Source organism: Dipodomys merriami, unplaced genomic scaffold (genome assembly GCF_024711535.1).
Source record: "Dipodomys merriami isolate MVZ:Mamm:240054 unplaced genomic scaffold, mDipMer1.0.p SCAF_334, whole genome shotgun sequence".
NCBI classification, from domain to species: domain Eukaryota; kingdom Metazoa; phylum Chordata; class Mammalia; order Rodentia; family Heteromyidae; genus Dipodomys; species Dipodomys merriami.
The window spans coordinates 901,615-912,991 of NW_027204871.1; the positions used below are offsets into that span (position 1 = coordinate 901,615).

Sequence of the window (11,377 nt, forward strand, 5' to 3'; positions counted from 1 at the left end):
CGTCTCTCTTCAAAGAAGAAATATTAGATGTTTATTGTGAAGCTAATATTTGACATTTTTTCTTTTTTTATTGTGGGAATACCATAGAGAGGAGTAACAATTACACGGGCAAGATAACGTGTACATTTCTTATCAAGCATTGTTGCCTCTTCGTTGTTTCCCCTTCCCATTCCTTCCCATACTCCCCCTCTCCATAGTTGTAAAGTTCGTTTTTTGACATAACGACTTGTACATCTCATTGTTGCAATGGGTCCACCTGAATCCCTAAACAATTTGTTTTTAGAGAATATGTCCAGCACAGATTCCATAACATAACTCACCAAAAGTAGGTGCACTGAATAATTTTGGAATTAATTTTTTTTGCTTGGGAAGATTATTGATCTTGCCGTTCCTTCTGGGGAACCTTAAAGTCATATTTCACCTGTTTTGTTGGTTGTGGGGTTTGAATTCTGATCCTGGGCACAGGATCCCGCTTTTCATTTCAAGTTGAGCGCACTACCACTTTAGTTACAGCACCACTTCCGGGTTTTTGGTGATTAATTGAAGATTAGGGTCTCATGGACTTTCCTGACAAGGCTAGCTTTGAACCACAATCCTCTCATCTTAACCTCCTGAGTAGCTAGGATTACAGTTGTAAACCAACAGCACCCATTTCATATTTGCATTTAGGTGGACTGAATGACACTGTGTAGACAAAGAATGGAATTTTAACCAAATGATGACATTGCAGCTTTTCAGAAAAATTGAGGTAGCAGTAAATATGTCCTGTTTTCCATTTTGTTACATTAATGACTCATGAGTTATGGGACCCTTATATTAGCATCCTGTGACATCTGTATAGGTGTATTTACTATCAGGAAATGTTCATAGAGAAATATAGAAAGACTGAGATTTTTAGAAAACAAAGGAAATAAGGTATGAAACAACAGCATAGAAGGAGGTATATTTCGGGAATTCTGGGAAGATGGCAGAGGAGAAGCTGGAGGGAAATAAAAAGCTCTTCCATAGAAAGCAGTTATAGAGTTCCAGTCGACAGTCCTAAGCCAGGAATCACACCAAGTGTGCCATCACAGGACAGAGAGGCCAGAGAGGGAAAATCCAGGCAAGGTGACAGATCTGCGCTCTTGCCAGCAACTGCTGCTGCTGTTGTGGCAGTGGTGGCAGTGGGGGAGGTACCGACATACCTGAAACAGAGAGAGTCTGGGGACAAAAGAGCCAGACACGGAGGGCAAGCAGATCCTACTCAACATCAGCAAGAACCGACAAGGAGCAGACATCTGCATTTCGCAGACCAGAGATGACCCAGGAACCAAGACTCAGTATGAGTAGAAGCCTGACTTGCTCACTCCTTCTCAGGGAGCAGAGGAGGGAAGGTCACCCCTCCCCCCCCCCAGTACCGGAGATCTGCATCTTGGATACCGACAAAGCTTGGTGGAGCTGCTAGCTCCAACTCAGGCCTTGGAATAAAACTAGGGTCATTTAGCAGGTCACAAGAACTTAATGGCGTGACCTGCCAGACTCAGCTCCACCCAGGGAAAAGTCACCCAGTTCGGGCGACAGCCCTAGGATTGGCTTTCTTCATTGGGTAATCAGAGCCACAGGCTGCCCCTCTCTTTAGTAGCCTCGACATCAGCAAACAGAAAACCTGAGAGTGGCTCCAGGCTGTCCTCTGTGAGTTTCTCACAAACTAGGCCCCGGGAAAAGCTACTCTTTGCTGAAAGGCCTGAACTCTACTCAGAACATCGCCTCATCACAGCATCTCCAAACTTGAGGAAAAAGCCATCTCCCTCTTTTGTGATACTCAAAGCACACCCCCCTCCTATTGAACTAACTTGGGGAGGATCGAAAAATCCTGGGTAAAGCAGAAAATTTTTCTGCCTGTCCAAACAAACTGACTTAAGAAACCAACCAAGCCACAAGACCACAAGCAGACCAGAGACTACAACCAGAGGCTGATTACAGACACAAGGAGGATACAGGAATTTTCCCAACCCTCCCCAAAAAATCAAAGAACTTTTTTTTCCTCTTCTTCTTTTTTATTATACCTTTAAAAAGTTTTTTTTCTTTTCTAAAACTTTTTTTAATCTTTAATTTTTACCTTTTTTGAAAAACAAATATTTTCTAGTAACTTTTTTCCCCCTTATAATCTTTATTTTAGGGACACATGTGTGTGTGCGTTTTTCTTTCTTTTTTTTTTCTTCTTTTAAAAATTTTTTTCTTTTTGTGTTTTGCTTAGCTCGACTGAATTTCTGATCTTTTTTTTTCTTTCTTCCTTACCCTTCTCATCTTTTCCTCTCTTTTGTTCCTCTTTATGGGACTTAATTGTTGTTATGCACATCCTCAGATAAACCCGTAGTTAACTATTAGGCTCTATCCCCCATTGTGTACACACTTAATCCAAATTTATTACTCAATTCAAAACTTCTGAGACTTAAATTCCTTAATAGCAGTACTATCTCTTTATACCTATATAACATTTTAAGTATTTTTATTTTTAAAATTTTCACATCTCCGTTATATCCCTCCCCTTCTCTGAATATATTCCCATTCTTTGAATAGTTTGTTCTCAAATCTGCATATTACTAATTTTTATTTTTCTATTTTTTTCTGGTCTCTTTTTTCCCTTTCAATTTCTTCTTGTTTTTTCTCTCTCTACTTCCATCCTATCCAACCTATTTCCTGCTTTGAGACGAGGACTTAGTTAACTCTCCCTGTATCTTCCCACATCACTCCATTAGTATTTTTTTACCCACATCTCTCCCTAACCCTAATAACTTCTGGTTTACTAAATTCTTCTTTGAGGTTCATAGCCCATTAATATATAGTTGTTTGAGGTTGAATAAAGGTATCTGTTGAACTAGATTGTGTCTGCAGACTATTGACTATGCAAACTCAGACTTTGGTTGATGCTTGCCTTAAGTTAGTGTTCTTGGACAAAACTGGTGTTACTTTCATTCCAAATGGGCAGAGTAAGGCGGAAAACCACAGGAAAAATGGCAGGTCCGGGTATCTCCATTCCCATTCATGATAATCAGAGGACAGAACAGATAATGAATAATTCAGAGGAGAGTTCCCAAATAGGTCTACAAACACTGCTGGCAAACATGATAAATGAAAAGGTTGAAACCATACAAAGAACTCTGTATGAGCATGATAGAAAGAGAGAGGACACAAACAAAAGGTCAATGCAGGAAAAGATTGAAAATTTACAAAGGATTCTGTATGAGCATTAGAGGGAAAGAGAGGAGACAATAAAAAGTTCTATACAGGAATATCATGAGGGTGAGGAAGATACTCAAAAACTGATACAGGATTTGCGTGTGCAGCTTCTTGAGAATACTCAAAGAGACAGGCAGGAATGGCATGAACAGGAAGAAGCTAAGCAAAAAGTAATACAGAAATTGAGAGAGAAGGATGAGAATACACAAAGATCACTAAAGGCATTCATGGGATCCATTAACAAAGAGCTGAAGGAAGTCAGGGAAACCACAAAGGGAATGCTGAATGGAACCCAACAGAAGGAATGGGAGTCCAAGGAAACCATAACCAATTAACTAAGTGATTTGAGAATAAACACTGAACACCAAATTAAGGAAGTAAAGAAGTCCATACAAGATCTAAAACAAGGCTTCAACAAAGAATGTGAAGACATCAAAGCTGACCAATTAGAAGGAAAAGAAATAAAAAACAAAGTAGAAAGTCTTAACAGCAGGTTAGACCATGCAGAAGATCGAAACTCGGGGATTGAAGATAGCCTAGATATTATAGAGAAAGAACATACAACCATCCAAGACAAGTCCAAAAAATATGATAGATCTATCCAACACTTGGAAGACACCATCAAAAGACCTAATCTAAGGATAATGGGTGTAGAGGAGTACCTAGAAACAGAAGTTAATGGTCTAGGAAATTTGTTTAACAGGATCCTAGCAGAGAACTTCCCAAACATGCAAAAAGATAGGCTTATTCAGATACAAGAACCTTTTAGAACTCCAAATAGACCAGATCAGAATAGAATATCACACTGTCACATTATAATCCACACAGGATCAACTCAGACAAAGGAAAAGATCCTTAAAGCTGTCAAGGAGAAAAGGTTAATCACCTATAAAGGGAAATCATTTAGAATCACCTCAGATTTCTCAGCAGAGACAATCAAAGCAAGAAGAGCCTGGAATGATGTATGCCAAGCCCTAAAAACAAACAAGTATCCACCAAGAATACTGTACCCAGCTAAACTCTCCTTCATAACTATAGGCCAAATAAAAACATTCCATAGCAAAGAAAAATTGAAACAATACATCTCCACCAAACCAGCCCTAGAAAAGATTCTTAAGGATGTCCTTCACAGAGAAAACCAACAAGACCACTATAAAGGCCAAAAAACTGCACCAAAAGTGAGAATCCAAGAACCATAGGAAGAACACAGTTTTCGCAACCCCAAGAAGGTGGATAACATGGCAGGAACTCCCAAATACCTCTTAGTCCTAACTCTTAACATTAACGGACTTAACTTTAAAATTAAGCGACATAGACTGTCTAGTTGGATTAAAAAATAAGATCCTTCTATCTGCTGCCTTCAGGAGTCACACCTTGCCCATAAAAACAAACACATTTTCAATGTTAAAGGCTGGAGCAAAATCTACCAAGCAAACGGCCCCCATAAACAGGCGGGAGTTGCAATCCTAATATCAGATAAAATAGATTTCAAATTAAAATTCGTGAGAAGAGTTAAAGAAGGTAGCTAAATACTAATTAAGGGATCTCTCTTTCAGGAGGATATTACAATTCTAAATATCTATTCGCCAAAAAATGTAGCACCCAAATATATCCAAGAAACACTACTTTCCCTCAAATCCCATATAGATCCAAAGACATTAATTGTTGGGGATTTTAACACACCACTCTCCACACTAGATAGATCAATTCGGCAAAACTCAACAGAGAAACATCAGAAATAAACAGCTGCATAGGTCAACTAGATTTAAAAGACATCTACCTAATATTTCACCCAGCAGCATCAGAATACACGTTTTTCTCAGCAGCACATGGAACATTTTCTAAAATAGACTACATTTTTGGCCACAAAGCAAACTTGTCCAAATTCAGAAACATTTAAGTTATACCTTGCATTCTCTCTGACCACAAGGGAATAAAATTAGAACTCAACACTAACAGCCACCAAAGAATTTCCGGTAACACATGGAGGCTGAACAACAGTGTTGGACACCCAGTGGGTCATGGAAGTGATTAGATGTGAAATTCAAGTATTCATGATATTCAACAAAGATGTACACACAAATTACCAGCTCCTCAGCGACATAGCAAAGGCAGTACTCAGAGGCAAGTTATAGGTCTGAGTTCCCAAGTCAACTAATTGGAGAGATCTGAAACCAACACATTAATGAGACGTCTGAACCTCCTTGAAAAAGAGCAGCAAGATAAACCCCAATCAGGTAGACGGAAAGAAATAATTAAAATTAAATCAGAATTAAATGAATAAGAATCCAAAAAAAAACTATACAAAGTATCAACAAAACAAAGAGTTGGATCTTCGAAAAAATCAACAAAATTGCCAGACCCTTAGCAAATCTTATCAGAAAAAGAAGAGAACACACCCAAATAAATAAACTCAGAGATGAGAATGGAAACATCACCACGGAAACAACCAAGATTCAGAACGTTATAAGGGAATATTTCTCAAAACTTTATGCTAATAAGTTTGAGAACTTGACAGAAATAGTCCTTTTCCTAGCAAATATTGGCATGCCAAAACTAAACCAAGATGAGTTAAATCAGCTTAACAGGCCCATATGAAGCATTGAAATAGAAACAACAATAAGAGACATCCCAGCTAAGAAAAGTCCAGGACCAGATGGTTTTACAGCAGAATTCTACAAGGCCTTCAAAGCAGAGCTCACACCAATACTCCTCCAACTCTTCAATGAAATTGAAAGAGAATGTTCACTACTGAACTCGTTCAATGAAGCCATCATATCCCTCATACCAAAACCAGGCAAGGACTCATCAAAGAAAGACAACTATAGACCCATTTCTTTGATGAACATTAATGCAAAATTTCTCAACAAAATTTTGGCCAAACGATTATAACAATTCATCCAAAAAATCATACACCAAGATCAAACAGGATTCATTTCAGGGATGCAAGCTGTTTCAATATACGCAAATCAAGTATTATTATTCATAACATAAACAGGAGCAAGGATAAGAACTATATGGTTATCTCAGTAGATGCAGAAAAAGCATTTGACAAGATCCAACACCCCTTTATGATGAAGGTTTTGGAAAAATTAGGAATCCATGGAACATTCCTCAATACAATAAAGGCTGTATATGACAAACCTACAGCCAGCATTATACTTAATGGTCAAAAACTAAAGCCATTTCCTCTTAACTCAGGAACAAGACAAGGATGTCCACTCTCTCCACATCTCTTCAATCTAGTATTAAAATGCCTAGCTACAGCAATAAGACAAGATAAAAAACATAAAGGGGATCCAAATAACGAAAGAAGAAATAAAACTCTCCCTCTTTGCAGATGACATGATCTTGTATTTAAAGAATCCCATGGACTCCACTCCCAAATTACTCAAGCTGATTCAAAACTTTGACTAAGTAGTAGGGTATAAAATTAACCCCAAAAGTCAATGGCTTTTCTGTATGCCAACAATGAGAAAAGTGTGGATGAAATTAGGAAAGGAACTCCATTTGTAATCCCACCTCAAAAAATAAAATACCTAGGAATTAACTTAACCAAAGAAGTGAAGGACCTCTATGATGAAAATTTTAAAATCTTGAAAAAGGAAATCAAAACAACTTACAAAATGGCAAAATCTCACATGCTCCTGGATTGGAAAGATTAACATTGTGAAAATGGTAATACTTCCCAAGGCTATCTACAAATTCAATGCGATACCTATCAAAATTCCAAACTCATTCCTCAAGGAAATAGAAGAGGCAATCCAAAAATTCATATGGAACAATAAAAGACCCCAAGTAGCAAAAATGCTCCTCAACGGAAAGAACACTGCTGGTATAATATCAATACCAAATTTCGAACTCTAATATAAAGCTATGGTAATCAAAACTTCTTGGTACTGACATAAGAACATGCCTCAGGACTAATGGAATAGAATTGAAAACCCAGAAATGAACCTATAGACCCATACCCAATTAATGTTTGATAAGGGAGCTAAAATAATAGAATGGAAGAAAGACAGCCTCTACAGTAAACGGTGCTGGCAAAATTGGTTAACTACTTATAGAAAACTATAACTAGATCCTTATATAACACACTACACCGGAATAAACTCCAAATGGATCAAAGACCTCGGAGACAAAGCAGACACTCTGAAAACGTTACAGGATGGAATAGGAGAAACCCTAGGTCTCCTTGGCTCTGGTCCAAATTTTCTTAATAGAGACCCGGAAACACAACAAATTAAAGAAAGGTTGGACAAATGGGATTGCATGAAGTTGCAGAGCTTCTGCATGGCAAAGGACATAGCTAGCAAGATCAGTAGAAAGCCCACGGATTGGGAGAAGATCTTCACTAGCAATATAAGGGATAAGGGTCTCATATCTCAAATATACTTGGAACTCAAAAAAATCAAATCCCCCAACAACATATCCTCAAAGAAACAACTGCCCAATAAATAAGTGGCCTAAAGACTTAAAGAGAAACTTCTCTGAAGAAGAAACAAGGATGGCCAATAGACACATGAGCAAATGTTCAACCTCCCTAGCCATAAAAGAAACGCAAATCAAAACAGCATTGAGATACCACCTCACACCAGTTAGAATGGCTATAACCAAGAACTCTATCAACAACAGATGCTGGAGGGGATGTGGACAGAAGGGAACCTTACTTCATTGTTGGTGGGAATGTAAACTTTTTCAACCACTTTGGAAAGCAGTATGGAGGTTCCTCAAGACTTCACATAGAGCTCCCCCATGACCCAGCAATCCCACATTTGAGCATTTACCCAAATTTTCACAAACATGACCACACTAAAGCTACCTGTACAACTATGTTTATTGCAGCCTTATTTACCATAGCTAAAATCTGGAACCAACCCAGATGCCCCTCAGTAGATGAATGGATCATGAAAATGTGGTATATATACACAATGGAATTCTATGCCTCCATCAGAAAGAATGACATTTCCCCATTTGTTAGGAAATGGAAAGGCTTGGAAAAAATTATATTAAGTGAAGTAAGCCAAGCCCAAAGAAACATAGGTTCCATGGTTTCCCTTATTTGCAATATTTAGTATATGTTTGAGTAAAGCAGGAAAGGTCAGATAATGTGATGTTAGGAAAATGAACCCTTGATATGTTTTTAAATGTTTTATTCTTTCATGCCTTTGTTTCTAACTCATTTATAAGATTATATTTTTGTTGCTTTGTATGTCCCACCCCCAGAGTACAACCCCTGCTTTCACTATATTTGATGTTGGTATAATTTGTGGAGGAGATGTGGAAAAACAAGTCGTTTAAGGATACAGGTGGACCCGATGCAACTATGAGAAGTACAAATTGTCATGTCAAAAACGAACTTTACAACTTTGGTGCGGGGTGTGGCCTTTGGGGTTGGGGCGTTGGGAGAGGCTGGGAAGGGATATGAAGGGTAAACAAAGGAGGAGGCTGCAATGATTGATAAATGTACTCATTATCTTGTCCATGTAATTGTAACGCATCTGTACAGTGTGTTCACAAAAAATAAAAATTAAAAATTAAAAAAAATTTAAAAAGAAAAAAGGAAAAAATGCACACAAGTTAAAAAAAAAAAAGAAACTTTTATCACGCAGAGATTAAGAAGTAGCCTAAGAGATTTAGAATGATAAAGGCAATGAGCAAAAGCCTAGTTTACAACTATTTCTTCAATAACCAAAAATGGTTCTCTAGACCAGTTTCTGGTATACCTTATTTACTATCATTTTTTTCCTTCCATCTGGAGTTACTCCTTATTTTCTGTCACAACTATTAATTAGCCTCTGCCTTTTTGATGCCAAAACTGATCAAAAGGAATTCAAAATCACACTTAGACTACTTTTCACTTTGTGATGAGCAGTGATGACACAAAATCCTTGAATCCTTGAATTTGCAGAATTAATCTTCAGCTCACATCTAAGCACATTCCTGGCATTAATTGCGGTGACTTAATGAACAAAACTTTTTTCAACACAGTATCCTAACATAAGTAAAATACATGAATTACGGGCTATTATTAGGTGTCAGTATGGAAGTAGCAATTATGTATTTCAAATATGGGTTCTTTATTTTCCATTTACTAATTTTTTTGCCAGTCTTGGGGCTTAAACTCAGGGGTAGGGAATTATTCCTGAGCTTTTTTTTCTCAAGGCTAGCACTCTACCACTTGAGGCACAGCATTCCTTCTAGTGTTTTTCTTTTTTCTGTGTTACCGAGGAATTGAACCCAGGGCTTCATGCATGCTAGGCAATCACCGTACCATGAAGCCACATTCCCAGAGCCCTAAATGACTTTCTTAAGAAGGCATTACATTTTCACTCCGTAACTATGTATCATAAGTTTGGCCAGGTGCTAGAAAATGATGTAGAAAGCAATACAATTCAATAAGTCCAGTAAGGCTGGATGGACAATGAATTTCATGGTCTAGCCAGGGAACAGTGGGGCTTACCTCAGGGAGCTGTTTCAACAGGCTGAGCAAGACAGCTCCTGTCCCACAGCCCACCTCCAGAATGAGAGGGTCACCTTGGATTCCAACCACATGGGGATGCTGGACCCCCTCCTCCAGCACCTATTCAACCAGTTTTTGTAAAAGAGAGAGAGAGAAGTCAGAATTAAAATTAAGTTGAGTGCCGGTGGCTCAGAACTCTAATCCTAACTACACTGGAGGCTGACATATGAGGATCATGGTTCATAGCCAGCCCCCGCAGGAAGGTCTTTGAGACTTTTATTTCCAAAGAACCACCAGAAAACCACAAGTGGTGCTGTGGGCTCAAGTGATAGAGCACTAGCCTTTTGCTGAGGAGCTCAGGAACAGTGCCCATGCCTAGGGTTCAAACCCCACAAGTGACAAGAAGTGGACTTCCTACCACAAGAAGTGAATTGAATTGCACCCATTGTCTTAGGGAGCATGGTAGTGAAGTCAGGCCGAGCTTCCTGTGAAGTTGAAGTCATAAGGACGTCACCTGACTTCTCTGTGCCTCGGTTTCCCCAGATGCAAAATTCAACACAGTAAAGGATCCCCTTCCTCATGGGGATAGGGTAATGATGAAAGAGAGCCATGGTTTGTTTCAAAATCCCCAGCTGTTGCATGATTAATAACTGCTCCACCTGAGTCCTTTGTGGGTATCTTCCTGTCATTTGCTCACAGAATTGCAGAGAACCTTCTCTGTATGCCACTCACTCCATGCCAAGCCATGCTCCAGAGATTCCCTCTCTATAAATCCCTTGTTTCCTCAAAACCGTCCTGTGAGGAGAATGAGGTCTGATGGTTGTGGCCCTACCCAGAGCTTCACCTGTGGTCAAGAATCGGGTGCTGTGAACTAAAAGTTTGGGATAATCCATCTAAATCGCTGACTGAGCATGGCGCTACATGTTTACAACTACAGAGGACCAGGCCTGGTGGGGCATACCTGTCCCAGATAGGAGAACCTCAATCCAATCCAACTAGAGCATATATTGAGTTTCTGTTTCAGAAATGCCCAAGACAGAAAGGTGGCTCCTCAGATCCAAGAAAGGGGTCATGGTGCCCCCAGAGGCGTGTCTGATCCCAGGTAGTGGTCATTTGGGAGCAGCCACTCACCTGTGCTGCTGGGAAAAGCTGCTGGAGGCTGCTCCAGGTGGGGCAAGCAGCAATGGCAGCGGCATTGCAAACACATGGGCCAAGAGCAGAGAACCAGGGCCAGGGACCAGGTCAGGTCTTTAGGCGGGCTGGCAGTGTACCATTGCCTGAGGTTTGAAATCCTGCAACTTGGAAAGGTGAGGAGGGAGCGAGGGTGTGGGCAGGTATCTCAATTTTCTACTATATTCCAAAGTTGCTTGAGTCTCTTCCTCACCACTCAGCCACCTCTACCTTCCTCAACTGCTGGTAGTGTTGTAAACTAACAGAGGGAATCCCGGGTACTACTAGGCAGCATGGAATGTGGGCGTGGTCACCATTCTTATATCCCATTGGTCAGAAATAATCATGAAAGAATGGGGGTGTGGCCAGAATTCTGTGATGCAAGCAGCATTTGCGGAGTCAAGAAGATAGCAGCTCCCCCAGCCCTTTTCCCACTGAACAATGTCCAATTCAGTTGGAGATGAGATGGTGACCTGCTTTAGCTGGATGACTACACAGATTGTTCTGTATGTCTGTTTGTTGCCA

The 11,377-nt window shown here is 39.6% G+C and overlaps 1 long non-coding RNA gene across 1 annotated transcript in view; it reads right to left on the reverse strand.

Moving 5' to 3' along the window:
• The window catches only part of LOC138803111 (uncharacterized), a 62,132-nt gene extending 51,041 nt beyond the window's left edge, over positions 1-11,091 (reverse strand). The window contains exons 1-2 of the long non-coding RNA XR_011364864.1: positions 10,814-11,091; positions 9,683-9,802 (exon numbers count right to left, since the gene is read on the reverse strand). This is a non-coding gene — a long non-coding RNA (uncharacterized lncRNA). The remainder of the gene's footprint in view (positions 1-9,682; positions 9,803-10,813) is intronic.
• Positions 11,092-11,377: the final 286 nt, after the last annotated feature.